The sequence below is a fragment of the Engystomops pustulosus genome, chromosome 5, assembly GCF_040894005.1.
Source record: "Engystomops pustulosus chromosome 5, aEngPut4.maternal, whole genome shotgun sequence".
NCBI lineage: Eukaryota > Metazoa > Chordata > Amphibia > Anura > Leptodactylidae > Engystomops > Engystomops pustulosus.
Window position 1 is genome coordinate 9,438,836 of NC_092415.1, and position 19,200 is coordinate 9,458,035.

Below are 19,200 nucleotides of genomic sequence, written 5' to 3' on the forward strand. Positions count from 1 at the left end.
TGTATATGTATATGATGTAGATGTATATGATGTAGATGATGTAGATGTATATGATGTATATGTATATGATGTATATGATGCATATGATGTATATGTATATGATGTATATGATGTATATGATGTAGATGTATATGATGTAGATGTATATGATGTATATGTATATGATGTAGATCAGTGGTTCTCAACCTTTCTAATGCTGTGACCCCGCAATACAGTTCCTCATGCTGTGGTGACCCCAAACCATGCAACTCGCAGTAAAAACACAGTAAAATTTCGGCTCCGATGGCTTTAGGCGACCCCCGGTTTTGGTCGTTCGACCCCCGCTGGGGTCCCGACCCACAGGTTGAGAACCACTGATGTAGATGTATATGATGTATATGATGTAGATGTATATGATGTATATGTATATGATGTATATGATGTATATGATGTATATGTATATGATGTATATGATGTATATGATGTAGATGTATATGATGTAGATGTATATGATGTATATGTATATGATGTAAATGTATATGATGTATATAATGTAGATGTATATGATGTATATGTATATGATGTAGATGTATATGATGTATATGACGTAGATGTATATGATGTATATGATGTAGATGTATATGATGTAGATGTATATGATGTATATGTATATGATGTAAATGTATATGATGTATATGATGTATATGTATATGATGTAAATGTATATGATGTATATAATGTAGATGTATATGATGTATATGTATATGATGTATATGATGTATATGATGTAGATGTATATGATGTAGATGTATATGATGTAGATGTATATGATGTATATGATGTAGATGTATATGATGTAGATGTATATGATGTATATGATGTAGATGTATATGATGTAGATGTATATGATGTATATGATGTAGATGTATATGATGTAGATGTATATGATGTATATGATGTAGATGTATATGATGTAGATGTATATGATGTAGATGTATATGATGTAGATGTATATGATGTAGATGTATATGATGTATATGATGTAGATGTATATGATGTATATGTATATGATGTATATGATGTATATGATGTATATGTATATGATGTATATGATGTATATGATGTAGATGTATATGATGTAGATGTATATGATGTATATGTATATGATGTAAATGTATATGATGTATATAATGTAGATGTATATGATGTATATGTATATGACGTAGATGTATATGATGTATATGACGTAGATGTATATGATGTAGATGTATATGATGTAGATGTATATGATGTATATGTATATGATGTAAATGTATATGATGTATATGATGTATATGTATATGATGTAAATGTATATGATGTATATAATGTAGATGTATATGATGTATATGATGTATATGTATATGATGTATATGATGTATATGATGTAGATGTATATGATGTAGATGTATATGATGTAGATGTATATGATGTATATGATGTAGATGTATATGATGTAGATGTATATGATGTATATGATGTAGATGTATATGATGTAGATGTATATGATGTATATGATGTAGATGTATATGATGTAGATGTATATGATGTATATGATGTAGATGTATATGATGTAGATGTATATGATGTAGATGTATATGATGTATATGATGTAGATGTATATGATGTAGATGTATATGATGTATATGATGTAGATGTATATGATGTAGATGTATATGATGTAGATGTATATGATGTAGATGTATATGATGTATATGATGTATAAGATGTATATAATGTATTGGGTCTTTTAGTACATCCTGGTTCGGGTATATGATGTAGATGTATATGATGTATATGATGTAGATGTATATGATGTAGATGTATATGATGTAGATGTATATGATGTATATGATGTAGATGTATATGATGTATATGATGTAGATGTATATGATGTAGATGTATATGATGTAGATGTATATGATGTAGATGTATATGATGTATATGATGTAGATGTATATGATGTATATGATGTAGATGTATATGATGTAGATGTATATGATGTAGATGTATATGATGTATATGATGTAGATGTATATGATGTATATGATGTAGATGTATATGATGCATATGATGTATATGTATATGATGTATATGATGTATATGATGTAGATGTATATGATGTATATGATGTAGATGTATATGATGTAGATGTATATGATGTAGATGTATATGATGTATATGATGTAGATGTATATGATGTAGATGTAGATGTATATGATGTAGATGTATATGATGTATATGATGTAGATGTATATGATGTAGATGTATATGATGTAGATGTATATGATGTATATGATGTATAAGATGTATATAATGTATTGGGTCTTTTAGTACATCCTGGTTCGGGTATATGATGTAGATGTATATGATGTATATGATGTAGATGTATAAGATGTATATGATGTAGATGTATATGATGTATATGATGTATATGATGTATATGATGTAGATGTATGTGTTGTAGATGTATATGATGTATAAGTTGTAGATGATGATGTATATGATGTATAAGATGTAGATGTATATGATGTATATAATGTGTTGGGTCTTTTAGTACATCCTGGTTCAGGTATATGATGCCAGAACCACAGATCTGGGTTTTACACAGTAAACAGCGGGAGGATTCTGACTTTAATAAAAATGACTTGTGTGCTGTTCAGGGTCTGAGGAAAGCTGGGTGATTCCAATATAATCCTGACAGGGTGTGATATGTAAATGACCCCGGATCCGGTGTCTCCTGACTCCTCCCCTTTCTATTATTGCTGCTGCTGATCAAACAGCCCCAGAAAACAAAAGCTTATCGTCCCCTCTCATCGTCCCCTCCGCCGCAGCAGCCTGGCCAAGAAATCACATGACGTCAGCGACTGCCATTAATTACTCCTAAAGACACAAAGCAAACACCAGGGTGCTGCAAAACACCATGGGGAGGGGGGGGGGGGGGGGGCTGTGTGTGCTCTCAGGTCATGGAGGGGTTAAATGGGCACTAATACTAGAAGCCCTGATACATCCTATCCCTATAGAATGAAAATTAGGGGTTGTCAACCCTTTATGTGCCAGGCTGCAGCACCCACCATCGCCTTCTGCTGCAGAACATTTAGGGACGTTTAACCCTTCCATTGCCACATTGCACTTTGCCCTGCGCTGCACCCAGAGGTCAGACCTCCATAAATGTTACCCATAAAGACCAAGATATTCACTCAGGGTCACATCTTCCAGGACTCTCGGGCTAAATCTATGCTTCACCTTTATTAAGAGCTTGACCCTTTATTTACCAGAATGCACAATGAATGAGCAGGCCCTGGCACTCTAGAGGTTAAAAGAAATCTACCCCATGGATGCTGATGCTCTGCACTTACATGATCCTGACACAGGATCTTTTCTTCTTTTTGTTACTTATAGTTTATTTTTTGAGAAAATTCCCATTTAAAATGATGTAAATGAGCCTCAGGGGCTCCTGACTACGTCACAAAAACCCTACTATCTCCATCGTCTAATTATTATTCTCGGCTTTTCTTCCGGCCTCTTCCCTCCACAAATGGAGGTGTGAATAATTAGTAGGAGACGGAGCCAGAAGAGGCTTCTGTGACAAAACCAGGAGCCCCTGAGGCTCATTTGTACATTTTTAAAAGACTGACCCCCAAAAATCCAAATATTCTTGGGCCAACCCCTTTAACTATTCTTCTTGCAGCCGTCTCTATCTGTACATGAAGAAAACCACATACTATTAACCCTTTGTATTCCGAGGAGAGACTGAGTATTTGACCTGCTGATGGTCTCCCTCCAGTCCAGCCCAGCAGATCGGAGACTGCATAGGGGCACCTGAAGGGTAATTCCATCCATTTTACATAAACGCTGCCCCCTACAGACTGGGAAGGGTAACGCGCAATGGGAAGTTCTATTCTCATGGATGTGTCCCCCCTCCTTGTAATATTAACCCTTCTGCCTCCCCCCTGGTGGTCTCTCTCTATAGTACAGCCCCTATAAGTCTGTCTCTGCAGCATGTGCACGGATTTCAGTAAGAATCCTCCCTCTGATGTGAACATGACCCGAGTCTAGTGCAGGGAAGGGGAATATCTGCATGGGAAGGCCATGGCGGTTTAACCCCTCGTGACCCAGGCCACCGTTGGTGCAGGCCGGCGCTCTTCCCATGGAACAGATGTATTTTCCAGCCCCGCATTGTTAAGTCCAATCGAGCAGCTGTTGCTCAGAGATCTCTCCGAGTTCAATAACCATGGCAACAGCGAGAACCAGCCTCATCCTTCCTCATCGCCTCCTCTCCCCAGAGCTACAGCACAGGCTGCGTCTCTAGCAGAGGAGCCTCGCTCTGCCCTCATCCATAGCCCCCCATCCCAGGCGCTGACCCCCAGCCTCGTCCTATGAACCCGCCGGGGACCAGCAATACTGCACCAAGAACCGCTCACTAGAGGCAGGTAAGGAACAACTACTCCCATCATCCCCGCACGTCGCTGCAGAGCCTGAGGACTTCTGCCAAGTGAGATCATTGCATCTGCTCTGGTGCAGCATCTCCTGGACACGTCCTGGTCCCCAAATCCCCCCCAAACCTTCAGCATTCAACTAGTAACATTGTAACAACTGCCCATCCAGCGTTACAATGTATCCTACTCCTTCTCCTAATACTGGGAGCATCCACCGCCGGATACATGGAGAAGCCGCCGGATACATTGTGTCATCCATATGGAGCAGTTACTGGATACTTTGTATCTATATGTAATCGTATAACATAGGGACGGAGGGGTCATAATAATAGAATAATAATAATGAGGTTCTATATATTATATTATGTTATCCTGATTATAATATTTGATTATTTTTTTATTTTCTTTATCTCACAATATTTGTATCATATTATTTTTATTTATATAGTTATTATTATTATTATTAATGTTCAATAAATCATCCCTTACATGATTTATTATTACATTATTATTAAATTATTTATTATTACATTTTTTAATTATTTATTTTATATTTTTTTTTATTTTTTTTAAAAGATCATTTCTCATTTACATTTATCTTGTTGTACTTTTTTTTTAGATTATTTTATTTTTTATTATTTCATTTTAGATGATACGTTTTGTTTACGTTCGTATTTTTATTTGACAGCATTTCACAAATTAATGGTTTGTTCGTTCAGTTGATTTTATGACGTTCAATTTTTCACCATTATTTTTCTGTTGTTACTAAAAGTGGATGATTTTATCCAATTTTTTTTTTTAAAAATGTCTTCAATTCATTTTCTAATTGTTTTTATTTGTATTATATTATTATATTTATTTATTATTATATTTTATTTATGCCACTTTATTATTTTTTTACACTATTTTTGATGATTTTATTTACTATTCCTTGTTTACTTCTTATGTTCATTCTATTTAGTTATTTTTTATATTTATTTAATTTTTTTTCAAATCTAAAATGACTACATAAATAAGTAATAATAATAATAATAATGAAATCCTCATCTTCCTCATCATCCTGGCTTCTATCGGGGTTACACCTGAGGCCGCAGTCACAGGTGGAGACCACCATGGGACCCCCATTACCAATCAATGAAGGTGAACGCCGCCACGTTGCGACTTTCATGTAACCGCAACATAGTAATAGCGAAAATTCCACCAGGTTTGTCGCGTCCATCATGGTGTCGGGTTTGTGGCATCTCGCCAAAGTGTCTGTGCAGCACTTGTAGGAGATAACTACAGATGTAGCAGAGCTGAGTGAGTCACGCTGTACATGTAACCGCACTGCCAAGGGGATAACAAACACAAGATGATATTTAAACCAGTTACATCTAATAACATACTCAGCTCTGCTACATCATAGAAGAATACAAAGAGACATGTCCATAAGAGCTGACACTCTAAAGGTTACTATCCAGTGTGTGGCCTTACTAGTCAGAGCTGCCCGAGGACTCTGCTGCCTGTGTATGATCTAGTGACTGTACAAGACCTGGGAGAACGACGCAGTCTATTTAAAGATGTAGCAGAGCTGAACTTGTCAGATGTAGTTGAGCTGTGTAGAGCAGAACTGAGGCTTAGGATTTAGTGGAGTGGGATATTACAGTAGCTGTAATCAGAGTTACAATGTAATGGCTGCTTTTGTCTGATGTAGCAGTGCTGAGTTTGTCATTTGTAGCATTGTCTCGTTTGCTTGATATTATAAAGCTTGGTTTGTCACATGTAGAAGTGCTGAGTTTGTCAGATACAGGTGACCTGCATTCATCAGCTATAACAGAGCTGGACTTGTCTGGTGTAGTAGCGCTGAGTTTGTCAGATACAGGTGACCTGCATTCATCAGCTATAACAGAGCTGGACTTGTCCGGTGTAGTAGCGCTGAGTTTGTCAGATGCAGGTGACCTGCAATTATCAGCTGTAACAGAATTGGCCTTGTCAGGTGTAGCAGTGCTGAGTGTGTCAGATACCACACAGCTTTGTTTTTTTAAGTGTAATAGAGCTAGCCTAGTCATATGAAGCAGAGCTGAGTTGGTCTGTTCTATCAGGCGTACATTTATCAGTCATAATGGATCTAGGCTTGTTTGATGTAGCAGAGCTGACATTTTCAGATACAGCAGAGCTTTGTTTTTATGATCTGGAATAGATATATCAAATATAGAAGTGTTGAGTGACAAACACAGACATAGCAGCTTTTGTATTTATCAGTTATAATGGATCCAGACCTGATACATGTAGCAGAGCTGAATGTGTCATAAGAGGACTGTGTTATTGGCAATAGTAGATCTAGAATTGGCAGATGTAGCAGAGCTGAATCTGTTGCATATATAAGATCTGGTTGTAGAAGTTATACTATATCTAGATTTGTCAAAAGAAGCAGCGCTGAATGTATCCAATATAGCTGGGCTGTAGGTTTGACGGATGTAGCAGAGCTAAACATGATAACTGTAGCTGCTTTGATTGTGATATATTTTTAAGTTTATGTAGCAGAGTGGAGTTTACCAGATGTAACAGAGTTGTATTTGTCATACAAGGCAGTAGCTGAACAAATTCTGTAGGTGTGCTAGTTGTATGCAGCAGTGTTGACTTTGTCATTTATTCATGATTTATAGCTATTCATAGTGATGCTGTCATAGAGGCAAACTCATCTCTGCTGCACAGTACTGGATCCGCGTGTGAGTGATTGTGGGGTACCTGTCCGGCCGCCATCCCCCCTGATGTCACCGGAGGCGCTGTACATTGAGTGGGAGTCTCAGCAGCTGGGACAGACCCCAAACTATTACACGTATTTATAGTCAGGCCCAGACGGCGCAGCGGTGAGTCACAGCATCAGACGCACCATCCGGATAGATACAGAGAACGTTCTGTCTGATATAGATATAATGACTATAATAGGAGATTGTATATAAGGGGCCGAGCTGAAGAATCTAAAGGGGGGATCATGGCAGATCAGGCTCCAGTGTATGATCCAAACGCCGCCCCCAGCACCTGACGGATCTAACAGGAGGCTCCAGAAATTGTGGAGCACGTAGTGCGTCCGGCCTGGCATAGAACTGCGCAATAACCTGCGCCCGCACCTGTTATATACCTGTTATATACTCACCTGTTTGTCTCAAGATGAAACATAGCAACGTACACAGCACATACCTCAACAATTTTAGACACCATGCGTCACAAATTAGATGGTATTCGGACACTCAGCCGGACAATGCACCCGATTTATCATGTGCAGTGTGTTGCAAGCTCTATGATAAAGGTGCACCACAAAAAAGTTGCTGAACTCTGTCAGGGCAGTGCAGGGGGTGCCAGATTCATGAAGAACAGGCACCACAAATCCTGAATCTGGTGCCCCCTGCACACCACACAGGACACTGCACATAGTACACACTGCACATAGTACACACTACACATAGTACACACTGCACATAGTACACACTGCACATTGTACACACTACACAGGACACTGCACATAGCACACCCTGCACATTGTACACACTACACAGGACACTGCACCTAGTACACACTACACAGGACACTGCACATAGTACACACACTGCATATAGTACACACACTGCGCATAGTACACTGCACATAGTATACACTACACATAGTATACACTACACATAGTACACACTGCACATAGTACACACACTGCACATAGCACACCCTGCACATTGTACACACTACACAGGACACTGCACCTAGTACACACTGCACCTAGTACACACTGCACATAGTACACAGTACACAGGACACTGCACATAGTACACACTACACAGGACACTGCACCCAGTACACACTACATAGGACACTGCACATAGTACACACTGCACATAGTACACACTACACAGGACACTGCACCCAGTACACACTGCACCTAGTACACACTACATAGGACACTGCACATAGTACACACTGCACATAGTGCACACTGAAAATAGTACACACTGCACATAGTACACACCTTGCACATGGCACACACCGCACATAGTACACACTACACAGGACACTGCACATAGTACACACTGCACCTAGTACACACTGTACATAGTACACACTACACAGGACACTGCACATAGTACACACTGCACATAGTACACATTACACTGGACACTGCACATAATTCACTGCACATAGCACACAATGCACATAGTACACACTGCATACAGTACACACTACGCATAGTACACACTACACAAGAAACTGCACATAGTACACACACTGCACATAGTACACACTGCACATAGTACACACTACACAGGACACTGCACATAGTACACACTGCTCATAGTACACACTGCACATAGTACACACTGCTCATAGTACACACTGCACATAGTACACACTACACAGGACACTGCACATAGTACACAGAACACTGCACAGGACACTGCACATAGTACACACTACACAGGACACTGCACATAGTACACAGAACACTGCACAGGACACTGCACATAGTACACACTACACAGGACACTGCACATAGTACACAGAACACTGCACAGGACACTGCACATAGTACACACTACACAGGACACTGCACATAGTACACACTACACAGGACACTGCACATAGTACACAGAACACTGCACAGGACACTGAACATAGGACAGACTGCACTACTCTTAGTAAATATCCCCCATAGATTGATATTAGATGGATCAGTAAGTACTTAGAGATGGACATTTATCTATAGTGGGTGTTTTGTATTGGGTGCTATTGGGTGTTTGTCTGGTGCGTTGCTACTTTCCCTGCTCTGGACTTCTCTGTGTAGCCGGATCCTGGTTGCTCCTAAAATGCCACAAATAATTGTGCAACAACAATCCAGTCCAGATCCTGGGCACAAATAATTTGTGCCTTTTTTAAAATTTGCATTTGACAGAACTGAGACTTCAGGTGCAAAAAAAAAAAAAAAAAAGACTCACTAGAGGCACAAAAAGGGGAAAAAAAATCTAAATGACCCCATTAATATTCCCACAATTGTATATTTTGCTTGGATGTGAATAGAGCGGATACAATTCTGTATCTCACAATCAGGAAAGATTCTTCTCCCAAAGTTGTGAACATGTTTGATCTATTATTCCCATTTTATTAAACATGGAGAGCGTCAGCAGGCAGGTCGCTCACTGCTGGAGATGATCCTTATTGATTTGCTTAGTATTTTCATTATTACTCGGAGCCGCGTGTCTCAGTGACCTCCTGAATATCTGATGGAGATAACAAGAATATGCAAATGACCTAATTAACATATGACAAGGTTGTATTATTTTCTGATTTATGAGCCGGTCCGCAGGGACTATGAGAGAAATAACGAGCCCATAGACAGGAGGGGAATTCTGGGTATTCAAAACACATTTATTAAACCCATTTCTGGAATAAGATCTGTCATCAGCAGCTTGTTGACGGTTTCCTTTTTCATTTATTCACTTTTATATTTTTTTGATTGTTTCCTCTTTAGATTTTTCGATACTTTTCAATTTTCTGATTAGATTTTCTAAAATGTATCAGAAGCATCCACCAAATTTTATCTGTGCTGGAGGGGGATTTATCACAGCTTGTAGACCTGAAAACAGGGTTAAAAGCCGCAATTTCGTCGCAATCCCTGATACAGGGGCGGTGCCGGGCTGTGCTGTGGGCGGGGCGTTATCATACTCACTTAGCGCCAGTGTAAGATAAACGTGCCCCTATGTGTGCAGGTCAACTTGGACAAAGATAATCATCTGTCAATAGCATCTTGTTGATGGTTTCCTTTTTAGTTTTTTCTTCTTTGCATTTTTCAGTTGATGCTTATGAGAATATAGAATAAAAAATGCATTAAAAAATGCCAGATTCTATGTCTACAGACTACAGGCAGTTCCCTACTTAAGAACACCCAACTTACAGACGACTCCTAGTTACAAACGGACCTCTAGATGTTGCTAAATTACTGCACTTTAGTCCTAGGCTACAATAATCAGCTATAACAGATATCACAGGCGTCTACAATGAAGATTTATTGTTAATCCTGGTTCTTATGTTAAAATCCACTTTTCACAGAGACCAAAAAAAATTGTCTGGAGCTACAATTATAATATATACGGTTCCGACTTACATACAAACTCAACTTAAGAACAAACTAACAGAACATACCCTGTACGTAACCCGGGGACTGCCTGTATAGGGCCAATAATAAGAATTATGGATATGTCAAAAGCAGCTTGTCGATGGTTTCCTTTTTTATTTATATTCTTCTTTTGTACTTTGCCATTTCTAGTTGAGGTCAATACAAAAAATATTATAAATATTTGTGGCTTTTGATTAAAGATCCGTTATAAGATATAATGAGAAGACTGAATCTTTCAGCAGCAGCTTGTTGATGGTTTCCTTTATAGATTTAGTTTTAGTTTGGAATTTTAAGTTGAGATTAATAAAAAATTTATTAGAAAGCTACAAGACTTAATGGGGGTGGGTGGGGGCCTGTATTTACAAGTCTTAAAATTCTCCCCCTCGTCGAAACCTGGTGTCCCGGAGGCTTTGGAAGGATCTGGAAGGGATCTTTGCCACGTCAGGCCTGTTTAGACCAGGTCTGACCTAGCGGAGAAGGCATAATATATCTGCTCCAATACAGGGTTAACATCTAAAATGAAACAATATTAGAATAAAAGATCTGTCAACAGCTCCTTGTTGATGGTTTCCTTTTAAGCCTTTTCCAGTTGAGATTAACCGAAATATTTTAGAACGATACCAGATTTGATGTATTCTGGCAGCAGCGTCCAGGTTCGTAATGACATGATATTAGAATAATAGATCTGTCAACAGCAGCTTGCTGATGGTTTCCTAAAGGTTTTGCAGATCTGTTGTCTATGACTCGTGTATCTTTTTGATTGTGATGTTGTTACTGTCTCTTTGACTGTTCGGCCGCACCGGATATTGATGTCGTCTATAGACGAGAGAGACGATGAGGCTGCAGCTTATTTTCGGGCCAGAAACCCGTCAGATTTTGATGAATTAGCTAATGAATGTGATTAGGATCCGTCGCGCGGGATGTCATTATGTCGATTAGACGGACAGAACGCAGACTTAGCGCATCAGGGACTGACGTTGGATAATTGCTGATATTTTTTTCTCGCTAATTTAATACATTTTTAGATGTAACTTTTGATGTAAAGTGTCACTGTGTTGCATCAATGGGTGGGGGATCATATAGAATGGTGGGGGGGGGGGGGGGCGGTCACATGATCACCATATAGACAACCGACATTGAACTGCTCCCAGATTCTGCTCATACTCTCCTGGCATTTACTTGTAGTCACCACCAGGGGGAGCGCAGTGTAATAAAGACTATGTAAAATAGCTCCACCTAGTGGTGTCAGTGGGGAGTAAGAATTTCAAACATAGTTTATCCACAGATACTCCTCCCACTAAATTGGATCATGTGATTGTCAAGGCTTCCTCATATGGCAGAGCTGCTGGGTGTTGTCTCCTGATGACTCCGGGCCCCACAGGGAGGTGTTTCCAGCGAGAGACTCTTATAGAGAAAAACTATAAAAGCAAAATGAAAAATTTTATTACATTTTCCATGAATGGCCTCATTATATACCAAAATATACATAGAAAAAAAACACAAAATAAAATCCAAATTAAAAACTATATTTATATGTTATATTAATGTTCGCAGAGCCCTCCTATATATTAACCTCTTCCTCTTTGCCATATTTGTCAAGTCTTATGTCTGCTGCTCCCATAGTTCTGCCTCTGAAGATGTTTTTAAGACCCATTGGAAGCCGTGGATGTTGGATATTAAGCTGAGTGTCCCGGGTAGTGCATCCGAGAGATCAGGTGCAGCATGAGATAAGTCTTGTATGTTGTAGGGTTGGAAATACAGAGCAGAGATTAGTTTTAGATTATTGGTACAACAGATACTATTAGCGGAGAAGTAGATGGAGATGAGAAGACGGATGTAGAGAAGGTATCGGTTGTAGGTAGAGATGAGCGACTATACTCGTCCGAGCTTGATGCTCGTTCGAGTATTAGGATACTCGAAACGGCTCGTTGCTCGGACGAGTATCTTGCCGCCTCGAGATCGAGCATTTGCTTAACGAAACACAGTAAAGAACAGTGAAGAATAGAATGAAAACAGTGAACACAGGATCATTTAAGTGAAGAACACATAGCAGATGTATGGAGTAGAGGTATTGATGTAATGGTTGGCATAGAGTAGAGATACTGGCACTGGCACTAAAAGAGGAATTGATACAGTGACTGGTACTAGAAGAGGCATCAGTGCAGTGATAGGGATAAGAAAGAAGTATTGGAGTAGTAACGGGCACAAGGTTCTGCTATCACTGAATGCCACAAGGTATAGACATCTACTGCATGTAGTGACCAGCATAGGGCACTGAATAGATGTAATGACTGGCACAGACATAGGGAAAACGTAAGCATGTTAGTGACTGGCACTGGGTACAGGCACCTCCTTAGTGACTGGCACTGGGTACAGGCACCTCCTTAGTGATTGGCACTGGGTACAGGCACCTCCTTAGTGACTGGCACTGGGTACAGGCACCTCCTTAGTGACTGGCACTGGGTACAGGCACCTCCTTAGTGACTGGCACTGGGTACACGCACCTCCTTAGTGAATGGCACTGGGTACAGGCACCTCCTTAGTGACTGGCACTGGTTACACGCACCTCCTTAGTGACTGGCACTGGGTACACGCACCTCCTTAGTGACTGGCACAGGGTACAGGCACCTCCTTAGTGACTAGCAATGGGCACACGCACCTCCTTAGTGACTGGCACTGGGTACAGCCACCTCCTTAGTGACTGGCACTGGGCACACGCACCTCCTTAGTGTCTGGCACTGGGTACACGCACCTCCTTAGTGACTGGCACTGGGTACAGACACCTCCTTAGTGACTGGCACTGGGCACACGCATCTCCTTAGTGACTGGCACAGGGTACACGCACCTCCTTAGTGACTGGCACAGGGTACACGCACCTCCTTAGTGACTGGCACTGGGTACACGCACCTCCTTAGTGACTGGCACAGGGTACACGCACCTCCTTAGTGACTGGCACTGGGCACACGCACCTCCTTAGTGACTGCCACTGGGTACACGCACCTCCTTAGTGTCTGGCACTGGGTACAGACACCTCCTTAGTGACTGGCACTGGGTACACGCACCTCCTTAGTGACCGGCACTGGGTACAGGCACCTCCTTAGTGACTGGCACTGTGTACAGACACCTCCTTAGTGACTGGCACTGGGTACAGACACCTCCTTAGTGACTGGCACTGGGTACAGACACCTCCTTAGTGACTGGCACTGGGTACAGGCACCTCCTTAGTCACTGGCACTGGGTACACGCACCTCCTTAGTGACTGGCACTGGGTACACGCACCTCCTTAGTGACCGGCACTGGGTACAGGCACCTCCTTAGTGACTGGCACTGGGTACACGCACCTCCTTAGTGACTGGCACTAGGTACAGGCACCTCCTTAGTGACTGGCACTGGGTACAGGCACCTCCTTAGTGACTGGCACTGGGTACACGCACCTCCTTAGTAACTGGCACTGGGTACAGGCACCTCCTTAGTGACTGGCACTGGGTACAGACACCTCCTTAGTGACTGGCACTGGGTACAGGCACCTCCTTAGTGACTGGCACTAGGTACAGGCACCTCCTTAGTGATTGGCACTGGGTACAGGCACCTCCTTAGTGACCGGCACTGGGTACAGGCACCTCCTTAGTGACTGGCACTGGGTACAGACACCTCCTTAGTGACTGGCACTGGGTACAGACACCTCCTTAGTGACTGGCACTGGGTACAGGCACCTCCTTAGTGACTGGCAGTGGGTACAGGCACCTCCTTAGTGACTGGCACTGGGTACACGCACCTCCTTAGTGACTGGCACTGGTTACAGACACCTCCTTAGTGACTGGCATTGGAAGACATGGAACACCCCTTTAACCTGTTAGACAGTAGTGAGAGGAATAGGCTCCTCCCTCCAGGGTTTTGGGACAATATGTTTATATTTCATGGTGACCCTGAGATAACGAGACGAGTTACTGAGATCCCGGTTATTTATAGCCACCGGCCAAATACTCATCAGATTTATGTAAAAAAAATAGATGAAAGTGATTTCTCGCGCGGGCGAGATGAGACGCATCGATCCCACTCCACTATTTCTATGTTACAACTGAAGAAATCAATGAAAGTCAAAGAGACATGACGTCCCAGATATAGGGAACTATTGATCCACACTCCCTAGTAGAGGTCACATGGTTTCTACATACATACACATGTGTCTGCCTGGAACTTACCTTTAATTTGATAAAAATTCTCAACAAACCGATGTTAAACAACATAAGACATGAGAACAGGCTGCAATTCACACAGTCACCACTAGTGGCCGCACATACACTTGTATAGGATATCACTTGGTGACAATGTTGCAAAACAGAATTGTCCCTACAAACTGCTCATCTACAGTCCACAGACATGTCCTATGTTTGTAGAACGTATTTAGAGGAACCTTAAGTGTAGTTTTTCAGATAAACTTTACTTCCCAGTAAAAGTGTTGCCTTTAATAAACATAATGGGGGTCATTTACTAAGGGCCCGATTCGCGTTTTCCCGACGTGTTACCCGAATATTTCTGATTTGCGCCGATTTCCCCTGAATTGCCCCGGGATTTTGGCGCACGCGATCGGATTGTGGCGCATAGGCGCTGGCATGCACGCGACGGAAATGGGGGGTGTGGCCGAACGAAAACCCAACGGATTCGGAAAAACTGTCGCATTTAAAACAAAAAATGTGTTGCGGAGCTTGCACTTACCTTCACTAGGAATAGGCTGGTGGACTTGAGCGCGTTCCGATGCTTTTCAGCGCAGCAGCGCCACCTGGTGGACGGCGGTGGAACTACCTTAGTAAATCCCAGCCGGACCCGAATCCACCGCAGAGAATGGGCCGCTGGATCGTGAATGCACCAGGTAAGTAAATCTGCCCCTATGTCTGTTTAACACTTTTCTGTCCAATATTCAAAAATAATCATTTTTATTCAGCCCCTACAACCCCCTAAACTATTTCAGAACTCAAACCACTTTTGAGACCCACAACCAGAGCACCCAACTACATTAGACCCAGTACCAGAACCCTTAACCCTTTCAGATCCTAGTCCATGACCTAACAATAATTCAGATCTAAACCTACACCTGTGAGTATGTGTGGCTATGTAGAACCATGGGTAGTGCCTGAAATGAGCCACACGTCATACCAACGCTAAAAATAAAGTCATACTTTAGATTAATGATAATAACAATAATAACAACAACAATAATAATAATAATAATAATAATAGGGCTCCGCTGAACTCCACATTGCACATTAGATCCAAAGATGTTGAGCAGCAGAAAGACAACTGTTTTTGAGTTCTTTTAGTGACATAATTCTGGATACATGAAATCCCCACTAGGGGGAGCTCAATACATAGGGATGTATACAACTGGTATAAATGTATATGCAATGAGCTCCCCCTGGTGGTAACTGAATGCAGTATCCTTACACGTGTCTACGTACGACCTCTAGTGCTGGTGTTGTGAATTGCAGCCATTTAGATGTTTTGTTAGCTTGTTGTCATATTGTATTGGTTGAACAAGAAATCGTAGTCCTTATTAGTCCTTCCACCTTTGTTTGACTTAATAACTGCACAGGATCCCAGCCCTACCAATAGATCTAAGTCTCAGTACTAGGACCCCAACCTCCCTTTACTAATAATTACCATAATATTTCATCCTACAAAGAAGGAGAGAAAATCTTAATTAATACTTTCATTAATAGCTCCTATTTGTATCCAGGGATGAGGCGGACCTACCTCCTGCCGGTGCCTCCAATCAGAGGTGTTAATGGTTTTCTAGTCTTGTCTCTGTTCTCTTCTATAATTAGAGGAAAGTGAGAGATTAGGGAAATAACTGCAATAATCTACAGAGTCCATTGTGTTTTTGAAAAGCTATAATTAGAATATGGTCTCGTTTGTGTAGAAGTAAATTCTAATAGTGACCTCCAGGACCTTCCATGTGCTAAAGAAGAGGACTGCTAATATCTGTCTGCAGGATACTACATACACTTCTATGTTTTTGAGAAAGTAGATTCTGAATATACAATGTATAGAAGTAAATTGTACTAGTGACCTCCAGGACCTTCCATGTGCTGTAGAAAGAGGACTGGTTGATGCAGGCTGCTAATATCTGTCTGCAGGATACTACATAAACTTTTGTTTCCTATGTTTTGCCTATAATGTTCTTGAGAAAGTAGATTCTGAATATACTGCACCTTGTATATAAGTGAATTGTACTAGTGACCTCCAGGACCTTTCTTGTACTTTGGGAGATATCTGAGTTCCCTATTACCTTGCAGAAAACTATATACACATAGAAGCTTAAATGTTTTGGGTACAGGGGATAGAGATGATTATATTGAATATTATATATTTTGAATTTGTATAAATATATATAGTACTAGTGACCTCCAGGACCTTCCATGTGCTATACAAAGAGAATTGGGTGACCCAGGTTGCTAGTATCTGTCTGCAGGATACTACATAAACTTTTTTGTCCTATGTTTTGCTTATAATGTTTTTGAGAAAGTAGATTCTGAATATACTGCACCTTGTATAGAAGTGAATTGTACTAGTGACCTCCAGGACCTTTCTTGTACAGTGGGAGATATCCAAGTTCCCTATTACCTTGCTAAAAACTATATACACCTACAAGATTAAAATAATTTGGGGAACAGGGAGTAGAGATGATATATTATGAATCTTGTATAAATAAAAAATAAAAATTGTACTAGTGACCTCCAGGACCTTCCACGTGCTGTAGAAAGAGGACTGGTTGATGCAGGCTGCTAATATCTGTCTGCAGGATACTACATACACTTCTGTTTTTGAGAAAGTAGATTCTGAATATACAATGTATAGAAGTAAATTGTACTAGTGACCTCCAGGACCTTCCATGTGCTGTAGAAAGAGGACTGGTTGATGCAGGCTGCTAATATCTGTCTGCAGGATACTACATAAACTTTTGTGTCCTATGTTTTGCTTATAATGTTTTTGAGAAAGTAGATTCTGAATATACTGCACCTTGTATAGAAGTGAATTGTACTAGTGACCTCTAGGACTTTTCTTGTACTTTGGGAGATATCTGAGTTCCCTATTACCTTGCTGAAAACTATATACACATAGAAGCTTAAAATGTTTTGGGTACAGGGGGTAGAGATGATATATTATGATTATTGTATATTTTGAATTTGTATAAATATAAATTGTACTAGTGACCTCCAGGACCTTCCATGTGCTATACAAAGAGGATTGGGCGATGCAGGTTGCTAGTATCCGTCTGCAGGATACTACATACACTTTTTTGTCCTATGTTTTGCTTATAATGTTTTTGAGAAAGTAGATTCTGAATATACAATGTGTAAATGTAAATTGTACTAGTGACCTCCAGGACCTTCCATGTGCTGTAGAAAGAGGACTGGTTGATGCAGGCTGCTAGTATCTGTCTGCAGGCCATTACATAAACTTTTGTGTCCTATGTTTTGCTTATAATGTTTTTGAGAAAGTAGATTCTGAATATTCTGTACCTTGTATAGAAGTAAATTGTACTAGTGACCTCTAGGACCTTTCTTGCACAGTAGGAGATATCTGAGTTCCCTATTACCTTGCTGAGAACTATATACACCTACAAGCTTAAAATGTTTTGGGGAACAGGGAGTAGAGATGATATATTATGAATCTCTTGTAAAGGTAAAATGTACTAGTGACCTCCTGGACCTTCCAGACAATAGCTGGTAAGTAAATACTCCAAAATTGTCCATATTCTATTTCATGATAACATTTATAGGACCTTTCATGAAGAATGCTTGTTAAAGGGGTCAGTTCTCCAATACTTGGTGGCTGGATAGTAGCTGGATACATTTGCATGTTCTATTTGCTTATAGTATTTTTAGGAAAGCATATTATGAATATGTATAGTACAAACCAAAAGTTTGGACACACCTTCTCATTCAAAGAGATTTCTGTATTTTATAAGTATAAAAATTGTTGATTCACACTGAATTTAAGAGACAGGTTTTCAGTTAAAATGTGTTTTAATTCAGCTTTTTTTTATTATATGGGACTAAGATTCATATTTACTTTTACATCTCTGTCCTTAAAGAGAACCTGTCACCAGGTTTTACCCCACCAAACTACTAGTCCCCTCATAGTGTAAAATGTCCTTTCTAGAATTCACTCTTTTATGTTAAAATCTCCTGTTAACCTATAAAAAAAAATCTCCCCTAAATTCAGGCAAATATGACTCTTCTCTCCGCATTAAGTTTAGTGATTGCAGGGGCAGAGTCAGTTCAGAAACATCTATCTTCTGTTCTATAGCAACTAGAAACATGTTACTGGTGTCACTTTAAAGGCAGGAATCTCATCTTTCAGATTCCATCAGGTTTATAATTTTGTGTATTACAGAACAAGAGATACAGGCAGCTAAAGACGGATTTAAAAATGCAAGCAGTAGATACAGATCTAGTTCCCGCCTATTGATTAACGTCCGGTATGTCCAGTTCTGTAGCTCACAGAACCATAAGATGCAGGGATCTGAATGATGAGACTTTTGTCCTTATAATGACACAAACATCATGAGTCTAGATGCTATAGAAACAAAAATAGAGGGTT

The 19,200-nt window shown here is 40.3% G+C and overlaps 1 protein-coding gene and 1 long non-coding RNA gene across 4 annotated transcripts in view; one reads left to right on the top strand and one right to left on the bottom strand.

Moving 5' to 3' along the window:
* Nucleotides 1-4,004: 4,004 nt before the first annotated feature.
* FAM135B (family with sequence similarity 135 member B) overlaps nucleotides 4,005-19,200 on the top strand; it is a 120,666-nt gene continuing 105,470 nt past the window's right edge. For both annotated transcript variants that reach the window (XM_072151141.1, XM_072151142.1), the window contains exon 1: nucleotides 4,005-4,451. The gene's annotated coding sequence lies outside the window, so the exon portion shown is untranslated. The remainder of the gene's footprint in view (nucleotides 4,452-19,200) is intronic.
* The window catches only part of LOC140133941 (uncharacterized), a 36,222-nt gene continuing 26,883 nt past the window's right edge, over nucleotides 9,862-19,200 (bottom strand). For both annotated transcript variants that reach the window (XR_011855971.1, XR_011855972.1), the window contains exons 2-3: nucleotides 16,348-16,408; nucleotides 9,862-12,014 (exon numbers count right to left, since the gene is read on the bottom strand). This is a non-coding gene — a long non-coding RNA (uncharacterized lncRNA). The remainder of the gene's footprint in view (nucleotides 12,015-16,347; nucleotides 16,409-19,200) is intronic.